The sequence below is a fragment of the Schistocerca gregaria genome, chromosome 3 (genome assembly GCF_023897955.1).
Source record: "Schistocerca gregaria isolate iqSchGreg1 chromosome 3, iqSchGreg1.2, whole genome shotgun sequence".
Lineage (NCBI taxonomy): Eukaryota > Metazoa > Arthropoda > Insecta > Orthoptera > Acrididae > Schistocerca > Schistocerca gregaria.
In genome coordinates, this window is record NC_064922.1 from 896,002,416 (window position 1) to 896,023,530 (window position 21,115).

General features: G+C 50.8%; 11 non-coding genes across 11 annotated transcripts; all 11 read left to right on the forward strand.

Moving 5' to 3' along the window:
• The first annotated feature begins 6,847 nt into the window (after nucleotides 1-6,847).
• LOC126356401 (5S ribosomal RNA) lies at nucleotides 6,848-6,966 on the forward strand. Its single transcript, XR_007565666.1, has one exon. It is a non-coding gene; the product is annotated as a 5S ribosomal RNA (ribosomal RNA).
• A 1,278-nt stretch (nucleotides 6,967-8,244) lies between these two features.
• LOC126356403 (5S ribosomal RNA) lies at nucleotides 8,245-8,363 on the forward strand. The gene has a single exon (XR_007565668.1). It is a non-coding gene; the product is annotated as a 5S ribosomal RNA (ribosomal RNA).
• A 1,278-nt stretch (nucleotides 8,364-9,641) lies between these two features.
• On the forward strand, nucleotides 9,642-9,760 carry LOC126356404 (5S ribosomal RNA). The gene has a single exon (XR_007565669.1). It is a non-coding gene; the product is annotated as a 5S ribosomal RNA (ribosomal RNA).
• Nucleotides 9,761-11,037: 1,277 nt separating this feature from the next.
• On the forward strand, nucleotides 11,038-11,156 carry LOC126356405 (5S ribosomal RNA). The gene has a single exon (XR_007565670.1). It is a non-coding gene; the product is annotated as a 5S ribosomal RNA (ribosomal RNA).
• A 1,276-nt stretch (nucleotides 11,157-12,432) lies between these two features.
• Nucleotides 12,433-12,551, forward strand: LOC126356407 (5S ribosomal RNA). The gene has a single exon (XR_007565671.1). It is a non-coding gene; the product is annotated as a 5S ribosomal RNA (ribosomal RNA).
• A 1,278-nt stretch (nucleotides 12,552-13,829) lies between these two features.
• LOC126356408 (5S ribosomal RNA) lies at nucleotides 13,830-13,948 on the forward strand. The gene has a single exon (XR_007565672.1). It is a non-coding gene; the product is annotated as a 5S ribosomal RNA (ribosomal RNA).
• A 1,276-nt stretch (nucleotides 13,949-15,224) lies between these two features.
• LOC126356409 (5S ribosomal RNA) lies at nucleotides 15,225-15,343 on the forward strand. The gene has a single exon (XR_007565673.1). It is a non-coding gene; the product is annotated as a 5S ribosomal RNA (ribosomal RNA).
• Nucleotides 15,344-16,621: 1,278 nt separating this feature from the next.
• LOC126356410 (5S ribosomal RNA) lies at nucleotides 16,622-16,740 on the forward strand. Its single transcript, XR_007565674.1, has one exon. It is a non-coding gene; the product is annotated as a 5S ribosomal RNA (ribosomal RNA).
• Nucleotides 16,741-18,016: 1,276 nt separating this feature from the next.
• Nucleotides 18,017-18,135, forward strand: LOC126356411 (5S ribosomal RNA). The gene has a single exon (XR_007565675.1). It is a non-coding gene; the product is annotated as a 5S ribosomal RNA (ribosomal RNA).
• A 1,276-nt stretch (nucleotides 18,136-19,411) lies between these two features.
• Nucleotides 19,412-19,530, forward strand: LOC126356413 (5S ribosomal RNA). The gene has a single exon (XR_007565676.1). It is a non-coding gene; the product is annotated as a 5S ribosomal RNA (ribosomal RNA).
• Nucleotides 19,531-20,806: 1,276 nt separating this feature from the next.
• On the forward strand, nucleotides 20,807-20,925 carry LOC126356414 (5S ribosomal RNA). Its single transcript, XR_007565677.1, has one exon. It is a non-coding gene; the product is annotated as a 5S ribosomal RNA (ribosomal RNA).
• Nucleotides 20,926-21,115: the final 190 nt, after the last annotated feature.

Below are 21,115 nucleotides of genomic sequence, written 5' to 3' on the forward strand. Positions count from 1 at the left end.
CAATGTCTCCGGCTCCGGCTGACGGGACAACTATCGAACATCTGGTAGTAACGAATGTTTCACAAGAGACAGTGTCCGAACCCGTGCAGCAGTCGGCGCGTGATTTAGTGTCGGAACCTGTTTCGCTGTCAGTGACAGTACCGGAACAGTCCGGTTCTTTGATTGCCCCTGTTACTGTGCCTGCCGGTTCTCCTAATTCCGCTGCTGCTGTGGAATCACAGGCATTTTTTGTAGCACCGAAACCGAGACGGGACGAACGTTCGTCTCGTAGTTCAAGTCGGCAACGTGCGCGTAGTGTTGGTCGGTCGCCTCCCTCTGATAGGGGTCTTCCGCGACCCGATCGCAGTCCGTCTCCGGTTGGGCGTTCCCCCGACGCCTCCCGACCGACACGACCCGGTCGGCAGGCTTCCCAACAGCGTGCTTCCCGACGGGACCTTGCCGACGAGCGGCGTTCGTCTCAGGCTCCTGGCTCTGGGCGTCAGCCCGTGGACCAACAACAACAACGGCGCGCCTCTCCTCGCCGTCAGCTGCCTGCCGAAATCAATGTTGCTGATCAAAAACGTGACGTTGCTGTTCGGCACTTAAGGACTGTTTTAAGCCAGCCGGGCGCAGGCGACGACTCCGGGCAACCGACCGACACTGTTTCGCCTGTGTTGACACCGCAATTGCCCACCAAACGTAAGGCGGAAGACACACACCAACGTCGCATTTGTCCTTCTGCTACTGAACGTGTGCCGGCTTCTTCTCCTGATGTCGAGATGTCTGTCGTTGGTCCCATGTCGGTGGACTCTAGTGAAACGGATTCTGGGACCGCGCCACCCCCACACCCCCCTCCCGCCGCCCCCCAGGACTGGGCGGCGGACGTGGAGGCCAGTGACGCGACTTAGTGTGTGCAGGTGTTGTTTCCTCCTCTCGCGCACATTTGCATGATCTATGTTTTTTTTAGCTATTTTATTGCTGCTTCTGCGGTGCCCTCGTTTGGTTTTTTGTTGGTCGTTTTCGCGTGGTCAGCTCCGTTTGCCTTTATTCACCGACCGCCGCAAGATCCTCCGTCGTTATTCGGCGTCGATGTTCTATCTGTTTTAAATGACGGGTTATGGGAGCCGTGCTCTGTTTTCAATGGGGGACGGCCTATCATAGTCGTCTTTTTTAGTGCATTGCGCCGATTGGATGCTATGGATCCGGCTGACGGGATTTCAACTCGTCTCTCTGGTGTATTTTATCCTTTTGTGGTGGTTGTCTTTTGCCGATCATTGCTGTTTTTCTCCACATGTAAGGTTTTTATCAATTGTGCTCTTTTTTTTTAATTATGTATGGATATTGAGCATTGTTCGTGGAACATTTTAACTGTTAATGTAAACAAATTGAGTGCCCAGTATAAGTTATCGGCTTTGCACACTTTTTTATGTGATTCTCACTGTCATGTCGCGTTATTACAGGAAGTTACGCGTACGGCTCTTTTGTATTTTATTGATTCCTCTGCTTTTACCGTTATTGATAATATCATGTCGGATGAACAGACTGGTACTGCCATTTTAGTCCGTCCGGGTTTTGATGTCAGTGACGTTGAAATATTGCCCAATGGTCGCGCAATCGCCTGTGTTATTAATGGTGTCACTTTTGTTAATGTCTATGCCCATGCCGGTGATAAACCAGCGCGGAATCAGTTTTACAGCCAGGATCTCTGTCAATTGCTCCATCGCAATACTAATGAATTAGTGCTTGGTGGCGATTTTAACGCCGTTATTGATGGTAGGGATCAGGAGCCGCGCCCTAATTGGTGTCAAGAGTTGCGCACTTTGGTTGACACTTTTCGCTTGCGGGACACGTGGCGTGTGCTCAACCCGGATAAAACACATTTCACCCACTTTTATGCCACCGGTCATAGTCGCTTGGACAGAATTTATGTGTCGTTGCCGCTTGCCGCCCATGTCACAAGGGCGGAAGTATTGCCGGTTATTTTTTCTGACCATTGTGGATTTTTGTGCCAACTTGTCTTACCGCGTGCGCGACCTCCTCGGCGTCCAAATATCTGGAAGCTTAATTGCAGTCTTTTAGATGATGACGCTCTTGCGTCCCAATTTACTGCTTTGTGGCGCAAGCTCTTGCGTGACAAGGGCGACGATGGCAGTACCATCAGGTGGTGGGTGGAGGTAGCGAAGCCGGCCATCAGGCGCTTTTTAATCAATTTTAGTCGCGATGCGGCGCATTGGCGCCGGTCGACGGCGAGATTTTACCAGTCCTGTTTAAAAGATCTAGCTCAGCGGGTCACTACGTCTCCACAGTTGCTTCCGGTTTTTAATCAGTTTAAAGCTCAACTTCTAGACGATCTTCGCCGGAAGGGGTTTGGGACAGTCGCGCGTACCCAACCTGTAGGTGCCGTTGAGGGGGAGCCGCTCTCTCTCTACCACCTGAACAGGGAGCGGAGGCGGCGGGAGAGGTTGGTTATTCGTAAGTGGCTCAAACAGGATGGGACGACGACTTCCGACTGGGTGGATATTGAGCGGGAGGTCCATGATCACTTTGCTGCGCTCTTTCACCCAGTAGACGCCGACCCCGGGGCGCTCCGCGATTTTTTGCAGGGGGTCCCACATGTTTTAACGCGACAAGACAGGGCCCATCTTAATGCGACTTTTACTTCTGAGGATCTCTCTGCGGCGGTGAAAAGTAGTCCTAGGGGCAAATCCCCTGGTATGGACGGAATCCCCGCGGAATTTTATTTAAAATTTTTCCCTCTTTTAAGCGATGTTTTAACTGTGATCATGAACGAAATCCATAACGGTGTTGACATCCCGGCGGAGTTTGCGGAAGGGCGTGTTGCACTTCTCCCTAAATCAACCGCGACGCCGCGTATAGACAGTGTTCGCCCTATAACCCTCTTGAACGCTGATTATAAGATTATGGCGCGGTGTGTTACGCACAGGATGCAGGTCGTTCTGCCCAAGGTCATCAGTGAATATCAAACTTGTGCTGTGGCCGACAGGAACATTTTCGATGCCGTCCTGGCTTATCGCGACTGCATCGGATATGTAAAGGGTCACAGGCTCCGAGCGGCTGCGATCTTGCTAGTAGACTTTAAAAACGCCTTTGATCGGATCAGCCACTCCTATCTGCGGCGAGTGATGATCGGCCTGGGTTTTGGGTCCAAAGTAACGAAGATGGTGTACAATATCTTGCGTAATGCCACTTCTCGGGTGGTCATCAACGGTATTCCTGGTAGCGTCATCCCCATTGGTCGTTCTGTCCGACAGGGGTGTCCTCTGTCTATGGCGCTTTTCGCCTTGGCGTTGGACCCACTCCTACGTTGTATAGCCCGGGAGTGCCGGGGTATTCGGCTTGGCGACGTTCGGCTGGTATGTCGGGCGTATGCTGATGACCTGGGGGTCTTCATTGATCATCCAGAGGATCTTGATCGCTTGCGTGGTGTTTTGGACCGTTTTGAGAGGGCGACGGGGGCTATCGTCAACCCTCGTAAGACTGTCTTGCTTCCCCTTACACCTCGATTACGCACTGTCAGCGGCGATTGGTTTTGTGTGAAGCAACAGCACACGGTGCTCGGTGTCATTCTAACTGACAACACACAGCGTATGGAAGCCCTTAATTGGCGTTCCACATTATACAAGATCCGAGCTGTTGCTAAACTCTACGCCTCTCGCAACCTGGCGCTTCGTCAGAAGGTGGCTCTCATTAACACGAATATCTTCGCCAAAGCGTGGTATCTGGCACAAGTTCTCCCAGTGCCAAAAGAATTGGAAAGGGCCATCCAACAAGCAGTTTATTGGCTGCTATGGAAGGGCGATATTTTTAAGGTCTCCTTGGCGACGTGTACTTTAAGCTTGCAGGAAGGGGGGCTAGGTTTGGTTGACTTCCGATCTAAGTGTGCGGCGCTCCTTGTGAAACGGACCACAGTGGTGATTGACAAGGGGCCGCACAGTCCGACAGCTGCCTTGTTTCGTCATTACCGCCCACCATCAGTAGTAGCCCCTGTTTCAATCAGTCACATTCCGTATGTGTTGAATTTCGTGCGCCGCTATTATGTTTACAATAGTTATCTTGTGTTTGGTGACGTCTGTACATGTAGTGTTACTGAGATAATTCGAGCTCTTAGAGGGACGCCGATTAGGAACAAATGGGAATATCGGTTGCCACAGCATGATTGGCAGCTGGTGTGGAAGAACCTTGCTACCGCCGCCGTCCCTGCCGCCGTTCATGCTACTTGGTATAAAGTGGTCAACCGGACTATCCCGACAAATGCCAATCTTTGTTCTATTGATTTGATTTCTTCGGGAGAGTGTGAATTGTGTGCAGAGGAGGACACTATCGAACATCGTTTTGTGTGTGACAAATTTCGTGTGGTCTGGGACATTGCCTGTGACATGGTTCGTCTGATTAACAGGGTGGACAGGCGGCACGTGACAGCCATGGACGCCATAGTGCCTCAGTGCGCGGCTTACCCGGCCACCAAAAGGAATGCGACGTTATGGATTCTTGGACATACAGTTTACTGTATCTTTACCCTGAAAGTGACTGATGCCGTCGATTTTCTATCCTATTTGTGGACGGAACACCGTCAGGACCTTGCTCGTGCGGCTTATACTCAGACTTTTGCCAATTTTTTGCGTGTGGCCTTGGACCATGCCTATGCTAAATTGTTGATATCTACATAGGACTGCCTACCAATTTTGACTTTTATCGCGTTATCCTCCAGTGGTAATGCCGGTGCTATGAATTATGTTGCTTCGACGGGACTTTGCTTACAACGGAACTTTCTTTCTACGAATGATGGAACTAAATTTGAATGCCAGTGTGTGTTATATGGAACGAACATTATCGACAACGTATCCTGTTCTCGGGTTATGTGGATGTTTTATTAGTAGGAGTTAACTTGTGCTTTATTTATCTGTTTTTCTTTGTTCTGAGGACATTTTTTTTTTCATTTTTTCTCCCAAGATGACTGAGGAGACAGTGTCGAGAAGGACATTTTCCTTACTTTTACGTGTGCATGTACGTTGGATTCCTTATACTATCTGTGGGTGGACGTTTTTTCAGTTTGTGATTCTTCTCACCGTCATATCCGAAGAATATTGGCGGAGACGGTTTGATTAGATTTATTTTTTTTCTTTCTTAGTGTAATATACATTTTCGGCAAATACTGCGTTCTGGTGGCCATGGAAGTTGGCGACCACTTTCCGCCGTCGTTCAAGCGAGCGTTTACGGTGTGGAGACATTTTTATTTTCCGTTTTGAAGTAAAATTTGAGTGATTTTAACGTTTTTGTTCTCAAGTTTTTTGGAGAAACCATTTTCTTTTCATTCGTATACAAGACACAATACCGCATCATGGTCCATGCACGCCTCGCCGAAGAAGGCATTACTAGCCGATGCGTCTACCAGTCCACCTACGAGGAGCCAACAGCACTATTATAGATAGCATTTGAAGCTCGCCAATCAGAAGGCATTTCATGGAGAGTGTAAAGGCCGGGCTATAAGGGGAGTTGGGAGGCCCGGAAAAAAAAAAAAAAAAAAAAAAAAAAAAAAAAAAAAAAAAAAAAAAAAAAAAGGTGCTGTTGGCTCCCTCTCATTTTTTCCTTTTTACCTCGCTACATCGGCCAGCCCTCTTTTCATACTAACTCTCAGGTGTGACAAAGATGCTTCCTCGAGCATTTTAAACTACTGTATTAAACGTAAGATACGAAATTACAGTAATGAACTCAGTTTGAGCAAGAATGCGCGAAGGAAGAGTGCTAGAACACCTTGAAAGTAACGAAACACTGCGAATCGACAGATGTGCTCTTGAAGTGCGTCAGAGCCTACTGTTTTGTAAGAGCGATAAATTCCAAAAACTAACTACATTAAAAAAAAAAAAAAACCTGTTCCTGTCCGACCACCGATGATAAGCAACAACGTTAGTATTCGGATCGGCGACCGCTTGGGAACTCTGGCTGTCTTCATTTCTTGCTTTCTTGTCGCTACCCCTGCCAGCCCTTTTTTCATGCTACCTTTCTCATGTGACAAAGATGCTTCCATACTGATTTTAAACTATCGTAAGATACGATATTAAGGAACTCAGTTTGAAAAGAGTGCGCCAAGGAAGACTTCCAAAGAGTCTCTGGAAATAACAAAACAGTATGAAGTGACAGAAATGTTGTGAAATACGTCAGGGCATATTGTTTTGTAGCAGTGCACAACGGCAAATTTGTAAACAAAAATTTACCTTTCGTCGCTACAAGAGAGGGATACTTTGTCCAACAGCCTGTGTCTTGTGTGCATGTTTTCGCACCTTTCCACGGCACGGCGCAGCACAGAGCTGCTCTGGTAGCTCCGAACGGACGCACACGGCGCCTCGGACACGCCGGTTCGGCCCGCGCCCATCTCGCAGATGTTTCTCGTGCTTGTGCTGTCATTACGGACCGCGACCCGAGCGGCAGCGAGCGGCAGTCGAGCAAAGTCGGGACAAGTCGGGACGGAAGGGGACAGCCGAGAATGCACCGTGCGAATTACGCAAATATCTGGAAGCGCGACGCGTGTCAGGCAGGTGAGAACGCTTCCCTCGGTCCAGCAGGACACTGCCACACCCCGCGAGTCCCCAAGCCGCCCGGCCGCGCGCAAGCCCTGCGCCGGATAACGATAACAAGGTGCGTCTCCCGCGAGTGTCGGAGGCCGCACGAACCAAACGAATGACAGGCGGTGCAACGAGCAGCTGTGTTGTGCGTCCGACCCACGTGGCGGCGCGTCGCCTTCGAGGTGGAAGGACGTGCTTTGCGTCAAATGTGCCACCGAAAAAAGCGATTGCTTGTGTTAGGAGGAGAGGCGAAGCCTTCTTCTGCCGTGCAGCTACAGTATAACGACGCCAACGGCCATACCATGTTGAATACACCGGTTCTCGTCCGATCACCGAAGTTAAGCAACATCGGGCCCGGTTAGTACTTGGATGGGTGACCGCCTGGGAACACCGGGTGCTGTTGGCTCCTTCTCTCTTTTTAGATTGTACGTCACTACACCTGCCAGCCCTCTTTTCATACAAACTCTCAGGTGCGACAAAGATGCTTCCACAAGCATTTTAAACTACTGTATTAAACGTAAGATGCGAAATTACAGTAATGAACTCAGTTTGAACAAGAAAGCGCGGACGAAGAGTGCTAGGAACTCGTTGAAAATAACGAAACACTGCGAATCGACAGATGTGCTCTTGAAATGCGTCAGAGCCTACTGTTTTGTAGGAGCGCTAAATTCCAAAAACTAACTACATTAAAAAAAAAAAAAAAACCTGTTCCTGTCCGACCACCGATGATAAGCAACAACGTTAGTATTCGGATCGGCGACCGCTTGGGAACTCTGGCTGTCTTCATTTCTTGCTTTCTTGTCGCTACCCCTGCCAGCCCTTTTTTCATGCTACCTTTCTCATGTGACAAAGATGCTTCCATACTGATTTTAAACTATCGTAAGATACGATATTAAGGAACTCAGTTTGAAAAGAGTGCGCCAAGGAAGACTTCCAAAGAGTCTCTGGAAATAACAAAACAGTATGAAGTGACAGAAATGTTGTGAAATACGTCAGGGCATATTGTTTTGTAGCAGTGCACAACGGCAAATTTGTAAACAAAAATTTACCTTTCGTCGCTACAAGAGAGGGATACTTTGTCCAACAGCCTGTGTCTTGTGTGCATGTTTTCGCACCTTTCCACGGCACGGCGCAGCACAGAGCTGCTCTGGTAGCTCCGAACGGACGCACACGGCGCCTCGGACACGCCGGTTCGGCCCGCGCCCATCTCGCAGATGTTTCTCGTGCTTGTGCTGTCATTACGGACCGCGACCCGAGCGGCAGCGAGCGGCAGTCGAGCAAAGTCGGGACAAGTCGGGACGGAAGGGGACAGCCGAGAATGCACCGTGCGAATTACGCAAATATCTGGAAGCGCGACGCGTGTCAGGCAGGTGAGAACGCTTCCCTCGGTCCAGCAGGACACTGCCACACCCCGCGAGTCCCCAAGCCGCCCGGCCGCGCGCAAGCCCTGCGCCGGATAACGATAACAAGGTGCGTCTCCCGCGAGTGTCGGAGGCCGCACGAACCAAACGAATGACAGGCGGTGCAACGAGCAGCTGTGTTGTGCGTCCGACCCACGTGGCGGCGCGTCGCCTTCGAGGTGGAAGGACGTGCTTTGCGTCAAATGTGCCACCGAAAAAAGCGATTGCTTGTGTTAGGAGGAGAGGCGAAGCCTTCTTCTGCCGTGCAGCTACAGTATAACGACGCCAACGGCCATACCATGTTGAATACACCGGTTCTCGTCCGATCACCGAAGTTAAGCAACATCGGGCCCGGTTAGTACTTGGATGGGTGACCGCCTGGGAACACCGGGTGCTGTTGGCTCCTTCTCTCTTTTTAGATTGTACGTCACTACACCTGCCAGCCCTCTTTTCATACAAACTCTCAGGTGCGACAAAGATGCTTCCACAAGCATTTTAAACTACTGTATTAAACGTAAGATGCGAAATTACAGTAATGAACTCAGTTTGAACAAGAAAGCGCGGACGAAGAGTGCTAGGAACTCGTTGAAAATAACGAAACACTGCGAATCGACAGATGTGCTCTTGAAATGCGTCAGAGCCTACTGTTTTGTAGGAGCGCTAAATTCCAAAAACTAACTACATTAAAAAAAAAAAAAAAACCTGTTCCTGTCCGACCACCGATGATAAGCAACAACGTTAGTATTCGGATCGGCGACCGCTTGGGAACTCTGGCTGTCTTCATTTCTTGCTTTCTTGTCGCTACCCCTGCCAGCCCTTTTTTCATGCTACCTTTCTCATGTGACAAAGATGCTTCCATACTGATTTTAAACTATCGTAAGATACGATATTAAGGAACTCAGTTTGAAAAGAGTGCGCCAAGGAAGACTTCCAAAGAGTCTCTGGAAATAACAAAACAGTATGAAGTGACAGAAATGTTGTGAAATACGTCAGGGCATATTGTTTTGTAGCAGTGCACAACGGCAAATTTGTAAACAAAAATTTACCTTTCGTCGCTACAAGAGAGGGATACTTTGTCCAACAGCCTGTGTCTTGTGTGCATGTTTTCGCACCTTTCCACGGCACGGCGCAGCACAGAGCTGCTCTGGTAGCTCCGAACGGACGCACACGGCGCCTCGGACACGCCGGTTCGGCCCGCGCCCATCTCGCAGATGTTTCTCGTGCTTGTGCTGTCATTACGGACCGCGACCCGAGCGGCAGCGAGCGGCAGTCGAGCAAAGTCGGGACAAGTCGGGACGGAAGGGGACAGCCGAGAATGCACCGTGCGAATTACGCAAATATCTGGAAGCGCGACGCGTGTCAGGCAGGTGAGAACGCTTCCCTCGGTCCAGCAGGACACTGCCACACCCCGCGAGTCCCCAAGCCGCCCGGCCGCGCGCAAGCCCTGCGCCGGATAACGATAACAAGGTGCGTCTCCCGCGAGTGTCGGAGGCCGCACGAACCAAACGAATGACAGGCGGTGCAACGAGCAGCTGTGTTGTGCGTCCGACCCACGTGGCGGCGCGTCGCCTTCGAGGTGGAAGGACGTGCTTTGCGTCAAATGTGCCACCGAAAAAAGCGATTGCTTGTGTTAGGAGGAGAGGCGAAGCCTTCTTCTGCCGTGCAGCTACAGTATAACGACGCCAACGGCCATACCATGTTGAATACACCGGTTCTCGTCCGATCACCGAAGTTAAGCAACATCGGGCCCGGTTAGTACTTGGATGGGTGACCGCCTGGGAACACCGGGTGCTGTTGGCTCCTTCTCTCTTTTTAGATTGTACGTCACTACACCTGCCAGCCCTCTTTTCATACAAACTCTCAGGTGCGACAAAGATGCTTCCACAAGCATTTTAAACTACTGTATTAAACGTAAGATGCGAAATTACAGTAATGAACTCAGTTTGAACAAGAAAGCGCGGACGAAGAGTGCTAGGAACTCGTTGAAAATAACGAAACACTGCGAATCGACAGATGTGCTCTTGAAATGCGTCAGAGCCTACTGTTTTGTAGGAGCGCTAAATTCCAAAAACTAACTACATTAAAAAAAAAAAAAAACCTGTTCCTGTCCGACCACCGATGATAAGCAACAACGTTAGTATTCGGATCGGCGACCGCTTGGGAACTCTGGCTGTCTTCATTTCTTGCTTTCTTGTCGCTACCCCTGCCAGCCCTTTTTTCATGCTACCTTTCTCATGTGACAAAGATGCTTCCATACTGATTTTAAACTATCGTAAGATACGATATTAAGGAACTCAGTTTGAAAAGAGTGCGCCAAGGAAGACTTCCAAAGAGTCTCTGGAAATAACAAAACAGTATGAAGTGACAGAAATGTTGTGAAATACGTCAGGGCATATTGTTTTGTAGCAGTGCACAACGGCAAATTTGTAAACAAAAATTTACCTTTCGTCGCTACAAGAGAGGGATACTTTGTCCAACAGCCTGTGTCTTGTGTGCATGTTTTCGCACCTTTCCACGGCACGGCGCAGCACAGAGCTGCTCTGGTAGCTCCGAACGGACGCACACGGCGCCTCGGACACGCCGGTTCGGCCCGCGCCCATCTCGCAGATGTTTCTCGTGCTTGTGCTGTCATTACGGACCGCGACCCGAGCGGCAGCGAGCGGCAGTCGAGCAAAGTCGGGACAAGTCGGGACGGAAGGGGACAGCCGAGAATGCACCGTGCGAATTACGCAAATATCTGGAAGCGCGACGCGTGTCAGGCAGGTGAGAACGCTTCCCTCGGTCCAGCAGGACACTGCCACACCCCGCGAGTCCCCAAGCCGCCCGGCCGCGCGCAAGCCCTGCGCCGGATAACGATAACAAGGTGCGTCTCCCGCGAGTGTCGGAGGCCGCACGAACCAAACGAATGACAGGCGGTGCAACGAGCAGCTGTGTTGTGCGTCCGACCCACGTGGCGGCGCGTCGCCTTCGAGGTGGAAGGACGTGCTTTGCGTCAAATGTGCCACCGAAAAAAGCGATTGCTTGTGTTAGGAGGAGAGGCGAAGCCTTCTTCTGCCGTGCAGCTACAGTATAACGACGCCAACGGCCATACCATGTTGAATACACCGGTTCTCGTCCGATCACCGAAGTTAAGCAACATCGGGCCCGGTTAGTACTTGGATGGGTGACCGCCTGGGAACACCGGGTGCTGTTGGCTCCTTCTCTCTTTTTAGATTGTACGTCACTACACCTGCCAGCCCTCTTTTCATACAAACTCTCAGGTGCGACAAAGATGCTTCCACAAGCATTTTAAACTACTGTATTAAACGTAAGATGCGAAATTACAGTAATGAACTCAGTTTGAACAAGAAAGCGCGGACGAAGAGTGCTAGGAACTCGTTGAAAATAACGAAACACTGCGAATCGACAGATGTGCTCTTGAAATGCGTCAGAGCCTACTGTTTTGTAGGAGCGCTAAATTCCAAAAACTAACTACATTAAAAAAAAAAAAAACCTGTTCCTGTCCGACCACCGATGATAAGCAACAACGTTAGTATTCGGATCGGCGACCGCTTGGGAACTCTGGCTGTCTTCATTTCTTGCTTTCTTGTCGCTACCCCTGCCAGCCCTTTTTTCATGCTACCTTTCTCATGTGACAAAGATGCTTCCATACTGATTTTAAACTATCGTAAGATACGATATTAAGGAACTCAGTTTGAAAAGAGTGCGCCAAGGAAGACTTCCAAAGAGTCTCTGGAAATAACAAAACAGTATGAAGTGACAGAAATGTTGTGAAATACGTCAGGGCATATTGTTTTGTAGCAGTGCACAACGGCAAATTTGTAAACAAAAATTTACCTTTCGTCGCTACAAGAGAGGGATACTTTGTCCAACAGCCTGTGTCTTGTGTGCATGTTTTCGCACCTTTCCACGGCACGGCGCAGCACAGAGCTGCTCTGGTAGCTCCGAACGGACGCACACGGCGCCTCGGACACGCCGGTTCGGCCCGCGCCCATCTCGCAGATGTTTCTCGTGCTTGTGCTGTCATTACGGACCGCGACCCGAGCGGCAGCGAGCGGCAGTCGAGCAAAGTCGGGACAAGTCGGGACGGAAGGGGACAGCCGAGAATGCACCGTGCGAATTACGCAAATATCTGGAAGCGCGACGCGTGTCAGGCAGGTGAGAACGCTTCCCTCGGTCCAGCAGGACACTGCCACACCCCGCGAGTCCCCAAGCCGCCCGGCCGCGCGCAAGCCCTGCGCCGGATAACGATAACAAGGTGCGTCTCCCGCGAGTGTCGGAGGCCGCACGAACCAAACGAATGACAGGCGGTGCAACGAGCAGCTGTGTTGTGCGTCCGACCCACGTGGCGGCGCGTCGCCTTCGAGGTGGAAGGACGTGCTTTGCGTCAAATGTGCCACCGAAAAAAGCGATTGCTTGTGTTAGGAGGAGAGGCGAAGCCTTCTTCTGCCGTGCAGCTACAGTATAACGACGCCAACGGCCATACCATGTTGAATACACCGGTTCTCGTCCGATCACCGAAGTTAAGCAACATCGGGCCCGGTTAGTACTTGGATGGGTGACCGCCTGGGAACACCGGGTGCTGTTGGCTCCTTCTCTCTTTTTAGATTGTACGTCACTACACCTGCCAGCCCTCTTTTCATACAAACTCTCAGGTGCGACAAAGATGCTTCCACAAGCATTTTAAACTACTGTATTAAACGTAAGATGCGAAATTACAGTAATGAACTCAGTTTGAACAAGAAAGCGCGGACGAAGAGTGCTAGGAACTCGTTGAAAATAACGAAACACTGCGAATCGACAGATGTGCTCTTGAAATGCGTCAGAGCCTACTGTTTTGTAGGAGCGCTAAATTCCAAAAACTAACTACATTAAAAAAAAAAAAAAAACCTGTTCCTGTCCGACCACCGATGATAAGCAACAACGTTAGTATTCGGATCGGCGACCGCTTGGGAACTCTGGCTGTCTTCATTTCTTGCTTTCTTGTCGCTACCCCTGCCAGCCCTTTTTTCATGCTACCTTTCTCATGTGACAAAGATGCTTCCATACTGATTTTAAACTATCGTAAGATACGATATTAAGGAACTCAGTTTGAAAAGAGTGCGCCAAGGAAGACTTCCAAAGAGTCTCTGGAAATAACAAAACAGTATGAAGTGACAGAAATGTTGTGAAATACGTCAGGGCATATTGTTTTGTAGCAGTGCACAACGGCAAATTTGTAAACAAAAATTTACCTTTCGTCGCTACAAGAGAGGGATACTTTGTCCAACAGCCTGTGTCTTGTGTGCATGTTTTCGCACCTTTCCACGGCACGGCGCAGCACAGAGCTGCTCTGGTAGCTCCGAACGGACGCACACGGCGCCTCGGACACGCCGGTTCGGCCCGCGCCCATCTCGCAGATGTTTCTCGTGCTTGTGCTGTCATTACGGACCGCGACCCGAGCGGCAGCGAGCGGCAGTCGAGCAAAGTCGGGACAAGTCGGGACGGAAGGGGACAGCCGAGAATGCACCGTGCGAATTACGCAAATATCTGGAAGCGCGACGCGTGTCAGGCAGGTGAGAACGCTTCCCTCGGTCCAGCAGGACACTGCCACACCCCGCGAGTCCCCAAGCCGCCCGGCCGCGCGCAAGCCCTGCGCCGGATAACGATAACAAGGTGCGTCTCCCGCGAGTGTCGGAGGCCGCACGAACCAAACGAATGACAGGCGGTGCAACGAGCAGCTGTGTTGTGCGTCCGACCCACGTGGCGGCGCGTCGCCTTCGAGGTGGAAGGACGTGCTTTGCGTCAAATGTGCCACCGAAAAAAGCGATTGCTTGTGTTAGGAGGAGAGGCGAAGCCTTCTTCTGCCGTGCAGCTACAGTATAACGACGCCAACGGCCATACCATGTTGAATACACCGGTTCTCGTCCGATCACCGAAGTTAAGCAACATCGGGCCCGGTTAGTACTTGGATGGGTGACCGCCTGGGAACACCGGGTGCTGTTGGCTCCTTCTCTCTTTTTAGATTGTACGTCACTACACCTGCCAGCCCTCTTTTCATACAAACTCTCAGGTGCGACAAAGATGCTTCCACAAGCATTTTAAACTACTGTATTAAACGTAAGATGCGAAATTACAGTAATGAACTCAGTTTGAACAAGAAAGCGCGGACGAAGAGTGCTAGGAACTCGTTGAAAATAACGAAACACTGCGAATCGACAGATGTGCTCTTGAAATGCGTCAGAGCCTACTGTTTTGTAGGAGCGCTAAATTCCAAAAACTAACTACATTAAAAAAAAAAAAAACCTGTTCCTGTCCGACCACCGATGATAAGCAACAACGTTAGTATTCGGATCGGCGACCGCTTGGGAACTCTGGCTGTCTTCATTTCTTGCTTTCTTGTCGCTACCCCTGCCAGCCCTTTTTTCATGCTACCTTTCTCATGTGACAAAGATGCTTCCATACTGATTTTAAACTATCGTAAGATACGATATTAAGGAACTCAGTTTGAAAAGAGTGCGCCAAGGAAGACTTCCAAAGAGTCTCTGGAAATAACAAAACAGTATGAAGTGACAGAAATGTTGTGAAATACGTCAGGGCATATTGTTTTGTAGCAGTGCACAACGGCAAATTTGTAAACAAAAATTTACCTTTCGTCGCTACAAGAGAGGGATACTTTGTCCAACAGCCTGTGTCTTGTGTGCATGTTTTCGCACCTTTCCACGGCACGGCGCAGCACAGAGCTGCTCTGGTAGCTCCGAACGGACGCACACGGCGCCTCGGACACGCCGGTTCGGCCCGCGCCCATCTCGCAGATGTTTCTCGTGCTTGTGCTGTCATTACGGACCGCGACCCGAGCGGCAGCGAGCGGCAGTCGAGCAAAGTCGGGACAAGTCGGGACGGAAGGGGACAGCCGAGAATGCACCGTGCGAATTACGCAAATATCTGGAAGCGCGACGCGTGTCAGGCAGGTGAGAACGCTTCCCTCGGTCCAGCAGGACACTGCCACACCCCGCGAGTCCCCAAGCCGCCCGGCCGCGCGCAAGCCCTGCGCCGGATAACGATAACAAGGTGCGTCTCCCGCGAGTGTCGGAGGCCGCACGAACCAAACGAATGACAGGCGGTGCAACGAGCAGCTGTGTTGTGCGTCCGACCCACGTGGCGGCGCGTCGCCTTCGAGGTGGAAGGACGTGCTTTGCGTCAAATGTGCCACCGAAAAAAGCGATTGCTTGTGTTAGGAGGAGAGGCGAAGCCTTCTTCTGCCGTGCAGCTACAGTATAACGACGCCAACGGCCATACCATGTTGAATACACCGGTTCTCGTCCGATCACCGAAGTTAAGCAACATCGGGCCCGGTTAGTACTTGGATGGGTGACCGCCTGGGAACACCGGGTGCTGTTGGCTCCTTCTCTCTTTTTAGATTGTACGTCACTACACCTGCCAGCCCTCTTTTCATACAAACTCTCAGGTGCGACAAAGATGCTTCCACAAGCATTTTAAACTACTGTATTAAACGTAAGATGCGAAATTACAGTAATGAACTCAGTTTGAACAAGAAAGCGCGGACGAAGAGTGCTAGGAACTCGTTGAAAATAACGAAACACTGCGAATCGACAGATGTGCTCTTGAAATGCGTCAGAGCCTACTGTTTTGTAGGAGCGCTAAATTCCAAAAACTAACTACATTAAAAAAAAAAAAAAAACCTGTTCCTGTCCGACCACCGATGATAAGCAACAACGTTAGTATTCGGATCGGCGACCGCTTGGGAACTCTGGCTGTCTTCATTTCTTGCTTTCTTGTCGCTACCCCTGCCAGCCCTTTTTTCATGCTACCTTTCTCATGTGACAAAGATGCTTCCATACTGATTTTAAACTATCGTAAGATACGATATTAAGGAACTCAGTTTGAAAAGAGTGCGCCAAGGAAGACTTCCAAAGAGTCTCTGGAAATAACAAAACAGTATGAAGTGACAGAAATGTTGTGAAATACGTCAGGGCATATTGTTTTGTAGCAGTGCACAACGGCAAATTTGTAAACAAAAATTTACCTTTCGTCGCTACAAGAGAGGGATACTTTGTCCAACAGCCTGTGTCTTGTGTGCATGTTTTCGCACCTTTCCACGGCACGGCGCAGCACAGAGCTGCTCTGGTAGCTCCGAACGGACGCACACGGCGCCTCGGACACGCCGGTTCGGCCCGCGCCCATCTCGCAGATGTTTCTCGTGCTTGTGCTGTCATTACGGACCGCGACCCGAGCGGCAGCGAGCGGCAGTCGAGCAAAGTCGGGACAAGTCGGGACGGAAGGGGACAGCCGAGAATGCACCGTGCGAATTACGCAAATATCTGGAAGCGCGACGCGTGTCAGGCAGGTGAGAACGCTTCCCTCGGTCCAGCAGGACACTGCCACACCCCGCGAGTCCCCAAGCCGCCCGGCCGCGCGCAAGCCCTGCGCCGGATAACGATAACAAGGTGCGTCTCCCGCGAGTGTCGGAGGCCGCACGAACCAAACGAATGACAGGCGGTGCAACGAGCAGCTGTGTTGTGCGTCCGACCCACGTGGCGGCGCGTCGCCTTCGAGGTGGAAGGACGTGCTTTGCGTCAAATGTGCCACCGAAAAAAGCGATTGCTTGTGTTAGGAGGAGAGGCGAAGCCTTCTTCTGCCGTGCAGCTACAGTATAACGACGCCAACGGCCATACCATGTTGAATACACCGGTTCTCGTCCGATCACCGAAGTTAAGCAACATCGGGCCCGGTTAGTACTTGGATGGGTGACCGCCTGGGAACACCGGGTGCTGTTGGCTCCTTCTCTCTTTTTAGATTGTACGTCACTACACCTGCCAGCCCTCTTTTCATACAAACTCTCAGGTGCGACAAAGATGCTTCCACAAGCATTTTAAACTACTGTATTAAACGTAAGATGCGAAATTACAGTAATGAACTCAGTTTGAACAAGAAAGCGCGGACGAAGAGTGCTAGGAACTCGTTGAAAATAACGAAACACTGCGAATCGACAGATGTGCTCTTGAAATGCGTCAGAGCCTACTGTTTTGTAGGAGCGCTAAATTCCAAAAACTAACTACATTAAAAAAAAAAAAAACCTGTTCCTGTCCGACCACCGATGATAAGCAACAACGTTAGTATTCGGATCGGCGACCGCTTGGGAACTCTGGCTGTCTTCATTTCTTGCTTTCTTGTCGCTACCCCTGCCAGCCCTTTTTTCATGCTACCTTTCTCATGTGACAAAGATGCTTCCATACTGATTTTAAACTATCGTAAGATACGATATTAAGGAACTCAGTTTGAAAAGAGTGCGCCAAGGAAGACTTCCAAAGAGTCTCTGGAAATAACAAAACAGTATGAAGTGACAGAAATGTTGTGAAATACGTCAGGGCATATTGTTTTGTAGCAGTGCACAACGGCAAATTTGTAAACAAAAATTTACCTTTCGTCGCTACAAGAGAGGGATACTTTGTCCAACAGCCTGTGTCTTGTGTGCATGTTTTCGCACCTTTCCACGGCACGGCGCAGCACAGAGCTGCTCTGGTAGCTCCGAACGGACGCACACGGCGCCTCGGACACGCCGGTTCGGCCCGCGCCCATCTCGCAGATGTTTCTCGTGCTTGTGCTGTCATTACGGACCGCGACCCGAGCGGCAGCGAGCGGCAGTCGAGCAAAGTCGGGACAAGTCGGGACGGAAGGGGACAGCCGAGAATGCTCCGTGCGAATTACGCAAATATCTGGAAGCGCGACGCGTGTCAGGCAGGTGAGAACGCTTCCCTCGGTCCAGCAGGACACTGCCACACCCCGCGAGTCCCCAAGCCGCCCGGCCGCGCGCAAGCCCTGCGCCGGATAACGATAACAAGGTGCGTCTCCCGCGAGTGTCGGAGGCCGCACGAACCAAACGAATGACAGGCGGTGCAACGAGCAGCTGTGTTGTGCGTCCGACCCACGTGGCGGCGCGTCGCCTTCGAGGTGGAAGGACGTGCTTTGCGTCAAATGTGCCACCGAAAAAAGCGATTGCTTGTGTTAGGAGGAGAGGCGAAGCCTTCTTCTGCCGTGCAGCTACAGTATAACGACGCCAACGGCCATACCATGTTGAATACACCGGTTCTCGTCCGATCACCGAAGTTAAGCAACATCGGGCCCGGTTAGTACTTGGATGGGTGACCGCCTGGGAACACCGGGTGCTGTTGGCTCCTTCTCTCTTTTTAGATTGTACGTCACTACACCTGCCAGCCCTCTTTTCATACAAACTCTCAGGTGCGACAAAGATGCTTCCACAAGCATTTTAAACTACTGTATTAAACGTAAGATGCGAAATTACAGTAATGAACTCAGTTTGAACAAGAAAGCGCGGACGAAGAGTGCTAGGAACTCGTTGAAAATAACGAAACACTGCGAATCGACAGATGTGCTCTTGAAATGCGTCAGAGCCTACTGTTTTGTAGGAGCGCTAAATTCCAAAAACTAACTACATTAAAAAAAAAAAAAACCTGTTCCTGTCCGACCACCGATGATAAGCAACAACGTTAGTATTCGGATCGGCGACCGCTTGGGAACTCTGGCTGTCTTCATTTCTTGCTTTCTTGTCGCTACCCCTGCCAGCCCTTTTTTCATGCTACCTTTCTCATGTGACAAAGATGCTTCCATACTGATTTTAAACTATCGTAAGATACGATATTAAGGAACTCAGTTTGAAAAGAGTGCGCCAAGGAAGACTTCCAAAGAGTCTCTGGAAATAACAAAACAGTATGAAGTGACAGAAATGTTGTGAAATACGTCAGGGCATATTGTTTTGTAGCAGTGCACAACGGCAAATTTGTAAACAAAAATTTACCTTTCGTCGCTACAAGAGAGGGATACTTTGTCCAACAGCCTGTGTCTTGTGTGCATGTTTTCGCACCTTTCCACGGCACGGCGCAGCACAGAGCTGCTCTGGTAGCTCCGAACGGACGCACACGGCGCCTCGGACACGCCGGTTCGGCCCGCGCCCATCTCGCAGATGTTTCTCGTGCTTGTGCTGTCATTACGGACCGCGACCCGAGCGGCAGCGAGCGGCAGTCGAGCAAAGTCGGGACAAGTCGGGACGGAAGGGGACAGCCGAGAATGCACCGTGCGAATTACGCAAATATCTGGAAGCGCGACGCGTGTCAGGCAGGTGAGAACGCTTCCCTCGGTCCAGCAGGACACTGCCACACCCCGCGAGTCCCCAAGCCGCCCGGCCGCGCGCAAGCCCTGCGCCGGATAACGATAACAAGGTGCGTCTCCCGCGAGTGTCGGAGGCCGCACGAACCAAACGAATGACAGGCGGTGCAACGAGCAGCTGTGTTGTGCGTCCGACCCACGTGGCGGCGCGTCGCCTTCGAGGTGGAAGGACGTGCTTTGCGTCAAATGTGCCACCGAAAAAAGCGATTGCTTGTGTTAGGAGGAGAGGCGAAGCCTTCTTCTGCCGTGCAGCTACAGTATAACGACGCCAACGGCCATACCATGTTGAATACACCGGTTCTCGTCCGATCACCGAAGTTAAGCAACATCGGGCCCGGTTAGTACTTGGATGGGTGACCGCCTGGGAACACCGGGTGCTGTTGGCTCCTTCTCTCTTTTTAGATTGTACGTCACTACACCTGCCAGCCCTCTTTTCATACAAACTCTCAGGTGCGACAAAGATGCTTCCACAAGCATTTTAAACTACTGTATTAAACGTAAGATGCGAAATTACAGTAATGAACTCAGTTTGAACAAGAAAGCGCGGACGAAGAGTGCTAGGAACTCGTTGAAAATAACGAAACACTGCGAATCGACAGATGTGCTCTTGAAATGCGTCAGAGCCTACTGTTTTGTAGGAGCGCTAAATTCCAAAAACTAACTACATTAAAAAAAAAAAAAAAACCTGTTCCTGTCCGACCACCGATGATAAGCAACAACGTTAGTATTCGGATCGGCGACCGCTTGGGAACTCTGGCTGTCTTCATTTCTTGCTTTCTTGTCGCTACCCCTGCCAGCCCTTTTTTCATGCTACCTTTCTCATGTGACAAAGATGCTTCCATACTGATTTTAAACTATCGTAAGATACGATATTAAGGAACTCAGTTTGAAAAGAGTGCGCCAAGGAAGACTTCCAAAGAGTCTCTGGAAATAACAAAACAGTATGAAGTGACAGAAATGTTGTGAAATACGTCAGGGCATATTGTTTTGTAGCAGTGCACAACGGCAAATTTGTAAACAAAAATTTACCTTTCGTCGCTACAAGAGAGGGATACTTTGTCCAACAGCCTGTGTCTTGTGTGCATGTTTTCGCACCTTTCCACGGCACGGCGCAGCACAGAGCTGCTCTGGTAGCTCCGAACGGACGCACACGGCGCCTCGGACACGCCGGTTCGGCCCGCGCCCATCTCGCAGATGTTTCTCGTGCTTGTGCTGTCATTACGGACCGCGACCCGAGCGGCAGCGAGCGGCAGTCGAGCAAAGTCGGGACAAGTCGGGACGGAAGGGGACAGCCGAGAATGCACCGTGCGAATTACGCAAATATCTGGAAGCGCGACGCGTGTCAGGCAGGTGAGAACGCTTCCCTCGGTCCAGCAGGACACTGCCACACCCCGCGAGTCCCAAGCCGCCCGGCCGCGCGCAAGCCCTGCGCCGGATAACGATAACAAGGTGCGTCTCCCGCGAGTGTCGGAGGCCGCACGAACCAAACGAATGACAGGCGGTGCAACGAGCAGCTGTGTTGTGCGTCCGACCCACGTGGCGGCGCGTCGCCTTCGAGGTGAAGGACGTGCTTTGCGTCAAATGTGCCACCGAAAAAAGCGATTGCTTGTGTTAGGAGGAGAGGCGAAGCCTTCTTCTGCCGTGCAGCTACAGTATAACGACGCCAACGGCCATACCATGTTGAATACACCGGTTCTCGTCCGATCACCGAAGTTAAGCAACATCGGGCCCGGTTAGTACTTGGATGGGTGACCGCCTGGGAACACCGGGTGCTGTTGGCTCCTTCTCTCTTTTTAGATTGTACGTCACTACACCTGCCAGCCCTCTTTTCATACAAACTCTCAGGTGCGACAAAGATGCTTCCACAAGCATTTTAAACTACTGTATTAAACGTAAGATGCGAAATTACAGTAATGAACTCAGTTTGAACAAGAAAGCGCGGACGAAGAGTGCTAACACGCGATCTAGTGT